Raw genomic sequence first — 5,133 nt, forward strand, 5'->3', positions numbered from 1 at the left:
GGTGAACCTAAAGACTCTTTAACAACATTAAAGAGAAGTAAAGATTTAGAGTTTCTTTACCCTTGAAGCTCATCCTTGTTTACACAAGGGATTCACCCAAATGGAGGGCCTTCAAGTCACCTCCAAGCTCCTTGGATATTGCTTGTGATTTCCTTCTCCTTTTGTGCTCCTTTGGACTTTGTGGATGTAAGGAAAGGATCTCCAAAACACCAAAAGTTTGGTGTCTCTAAGTCTCCACACCAAGGGTTAAGTGTGAAGATGAAATGGATGACTTAGGGAAGAAGAGATTGCTAGATTAATCTCCCTAAGTGGCCAGCCTCTTTAGAGAAATAGAGAGAAAGTATTTCACCTCATTTCACCAAGAAAAACCCTAAATTAGAAATAAAGCTATAAAGTTCCTTTTATACTTCATTTCAAGTGAGTGGCAAACTTGTAATTAATCCAAGCTTGCCCATTCACCCTAATGGCGGCCATATTAATGTTATTGGGCTATTTGCCCATTTTGTTTTAGTTGTCATACAACTTAAACATAATGGGCTTTTTGGACCAAAACGCTTTTGGGCCCCGAAACCCAAAACCAACATATAAGCCCAATACGAACCTTTCGTAAAATTAATTAACTAATTAATTAATCTTGACCATTCTTCAATTAAACCATTTAATTGCATATCCATTTCATTTAATTTCTTCACTATCACCCTTACTCGGTGTACGATCCATTAGGTTCCAATTAGCGAGATAGTGGGCGATTGTTACTCTTAACGATCGATTGTGAATTGAAACCACATTTCAATTCTCCCTTTTATGATTAGTGTTGCCTAATCATTAGGGCTTCCACAAACCATGAGGGACACCTAGCAGTATGTCATGGTTACCCAAGCTAAGTAGAATTGGTTAGAGAACCTATCCAGTTACAACTACAATGCAATACGGTCATTCTCTAATACAATACTCTTAATCACATTGTTTGAATGATAGTTTATTTCATGTCTACTATCCAATGCGATACTTCTCTATATGATTCCCTTGAATATGATTTGGAACAAACTTCCTAAGTCATATTCATTTGCTTTGGCCAAAGACTTTAGAATCATATCTTAGAGTATTCTCCTTCCACCATGGAAGGTTAGAGATCCCTTGTTGTGCATTCATATGCCTACACGACTAGATAGCTTGACCCCAACAATGCCGTGGACACTCCGATGGAATGTCGTTCACATGATCAAAGATCAAGGACCTAACCATTAGACATCTATGATGCCTCAGGTCAAAGGACTACTTTGCATATTGCAACTTTAGAGTTCATACATGACATGTATGTTTGAACTCTCTTTTGATCGTTGTTCAGTGTACTCGATTACTCTTTCGAGCACCTATGTGTTTGTCTTAGTGTCCAACACCAAATGACTTGAGACTAGTCATACTCAAGCTTGAGTTGACATAACACATACTAACCTTAGCGGATTGTCAATACCCAATTGGCAATCCTATGGCTAGGAACGTTTTAGGAATGAACATAAGAGAATGGTCTCGATAATCTAACTCACTTAGATCACTTGTCTCTTAGATCAAATACATCCCTTGGATTCCTTTATTGCTTAAACACATGATACAATAAATAGTGATTAACAATAAGCTTTGCCCTTCATTAAACATATAAAAGTTTAATACATTAAGTATTCCAAAAGCTATTACATCAAATGAGTGGCTTTGTGGGCATACTTCCAACAATAAGCACTAACACCAGGGGTGCAGGTTATGAGCTCTCAACACAATTCACATCATCAATGATTCACATGAATAACATAAAACTCACCTGATACTCACCTGTGCGTCCACAACACCAATTCACATATATATATATATATATATATGCATCAATATCAATTCATACAATTCACAATATGCATGCATGGCATTTTAAAACATATTTTCATATAAATTCAATTTCTGGGAAAATCAATAGTATATAAGTATATACGGAAAACAAAACTGCCCATTCACTGGTAAGTCAATGGGTCGTAACCCCCGTGACGTCCCTGGATGCGCTCATCCTCTGGATAGTGTCACCTATATGCGAAACAACTATTAAAACGTTAATTAAAGCACATAACCGACAATTCGTAATAACTTCTCATACGGTGCTCAAATTGGGTATATGAATATACCACATCGACCTACTCGACGTCACGGACGTCGAGAAATTTTTAGAAAATTTTTCTAAAGTTGCACGCGCCCCCACGCACCTAGACAGGCACGGGTCCATGCACCCCCCATGCGCGTCTCCTACCTCGGGCTTGCCAGACTGGTTTTTCCAGTGGCCAGAAAACTAGAGATTTTTCAATCTCCCTGTTCTCCGTCATTTCTCCACCATTTTCTTAGTATTTTATATCAAAATGAAGCCCTAAGCATGTAGATTTACGTTACACTACTTTAAGGCTCTAAAAACTACAAAATCTCACTGGAGAAATTCCAAGAAAACCAGCCAATTTTGAACCTAATGATCCCGACGTCCAAAACCTTCAAACGAAGCACTCCGAGCTTCCTTAGGACCTCACTAAGCTCACTATAAGCTTAGAATTCCCTGAAAATCAACATATCACGATTGCATGAATAGTGACATAAAACAGGGGTTCGGGTTTCACGTGGTTTCGAAGGTTTCACGTTCTAAAACTAGTACCAAACGACTCAGGAGGTTGAAAGGATGACGAACCATACCTTTTTGGCATCGATCCGTGAAAGTTCGAGGGTATTTGGTCTTGTCCGTACAATTTCGAGAGGGAGAGGGTGACTGAGACGGAGAAGAGAGAGAGAGATAGCACGGGGATGGGAAAGGGAAAGATGTCCCGTGCGTGAGTGTTGTGTGGGCCACCCAAAAACAAATCACAACATCATTCCCTAACCACACAAATTACAACCCAACATTTTAATCTAACTTAATTTATTTTCCAAAAGCTTAGGAATGAATGAATTTAGTCCAATAATATGTCACACACACACATACCTTAATACCCGTCAAGGGTAATTCTGTCATTTCACGTCCCTGATATATAGAAATCCCGGGACGGGCTGTGACAAATATAATGTTGAACAATGATTTAATTATAAACTTACACTTCTAGAAAAAACATTTTGTGCGACAAAATAAGATTTGTTGCACAAAATATGATTTCGTCGCTCAAAACATTATGAGACGAAATTTTTGTCACGCATGATTGGTCTCACAAAGCTCATTACAATAGGGTTTGCGCAACGAAAATAAATATTTGTCGCGTAGTGTGCCTTTGCACAACGAAAGATTTTGTCGCGCTAGTTTTTTATTTTTTTATTTAATTAAACTAATTTAATATATTTCTTGACGAAATTAATTGTTTGCGAGACGAAATATTTTGTTGCACAAGGTATTTTATTTTGTTTTATTATTTCTCTTATTTTAGTTTAATTATAGTAATTGTTTGCGTGATGAAATATTTGGTAGGGCAAAATTTTTCAAATTTTTACTTTCTTAATTCATTTTAATTGTATCTTTATTTTTTTAATTACTTTAATTTAAATTGACATATTCAACATAAAATTACATATGAAAAATAGTGATCAAATTATCCATAATATATATTATATTAAAAACGTACACATAAATTAACAAAGTACAATAATAAAATCCTAATACAAGTGTAATGTGGTGGTAGTGGCGGGGGTTATTGTCCGATAGTGTCATAATCCCCAATTTCCCTGTCAATGTATGGACGATCCTCTACAAACAAAACAAACATGGTCAAATAGACAAAAAAATAACATAACATAATACCAAAAAATCGGCATAATCTCCCCTAAAATTGGCATACCCCAAACTCCACCCCACACCAAACCCAATTAATTAACTCCAAAAACACATATTAATGAAACAAAAAATTCAAATTTGGGGAGAAATTACCTTTTGGTAAGATTGAGAGTGAGTGAGAATGAGAGAGGAGTGAGTGTGAGAGAGTTAGAGGAGACAATGAGAGAGAGATGGGAGAGTGAATGAGAGTGGGAGATAGAGAAGAGAGGGAAGAGAGATTAAGTGAGAGGAGTGAGTCGGATTTGGGGAGAGGGAAAGTGAGGAGAGGTAATAAATAGAGAAAGACATTGAGAAAATTGTGAATGAGTTATTTTGGTTTTAAAAACTATTTCACTTTGTCGACGAAGGATACGAGTTTGCACGACGAAATATTGGTCGCGCAAAGTGTTAAAAAAAATTTAAAAATAAATTTTCCCACGTCCCCATTTTTGGTGCCCGCCCAAATGTTTAAGGTTTTTCGCAACGAAGTGTTGGTCGCGCAAAGTCTTAAAAAAATAGAAAAAAAATTCTCATGTCCAATTTTTGCGCCCGCCCAAAATTAAGGATTTTGTGTGACAAAATATATTTTCATCGTACAAAATTAAAAAAAAAATTTATAAATAATAAAAAAGAAAATAGTTTTATTTTACAACTTAAAATATAAATAAATGAAAATAAATAGGGTTTAGGCAACCAAATGTTGATTCGTCGCGCAAAGAAAATTTTTCAGTTTAACAATATAAAATATAGAATTAAATAAAAAGCAAGTAAATAGGGTTTAGGCAACGAAATATTGATATTCGTCGCACAAAGTTTTTAAAAAGTAATAAAAACATATGAAAACAACTATATTTTAAAATTTATAATATAAAATTAAATAAAAAAAAGAAAATAAATTGGTTTAGGCAACGAAACATTTGGATTTCATCGCGCAAAGGTTTTTAAAAAATAATTTTTTATTTTTGTAAAGACTTTGCGAGACGAAGTTTAAAATTTCGTCGTGCATAGTCACTTTGCTCGACGATGCGTGTTTCGTCGTGCAAGGAGTTTTTTTTTACTAGTGTTAAAGAGAAGGATAAACCGATTGATAACGAGCATATTGAATTCCAGGAGTCAACCCGTTCTGATACCATGTAAACTTATAAAATGATGAGAAATAATAAAAATTAATTAAAACTATGATTCTTTTCATAGACCCCAAATAAAGACGATTACAAATTGTAGACGACTTTAATCCAAAAGGTTACATCTTGCCAAAACCTTCGAAATTACAAACAACATATTATAAATTAGGGACATTGTGGATGCAGTCC

Source organism: Malus domestica, chromosome 17, assembly GCF_042453785.1.
Source record: "Malus domestica chromosome 17, GDT2T_hap1".
NCBI classification, from domain to species: domain Eukaryota; kingdom Viridiplantae; phylum Streptophyta; class Magnoliopsida; order Rosales; family Rosaceae; genus Malus; species Malus domestica.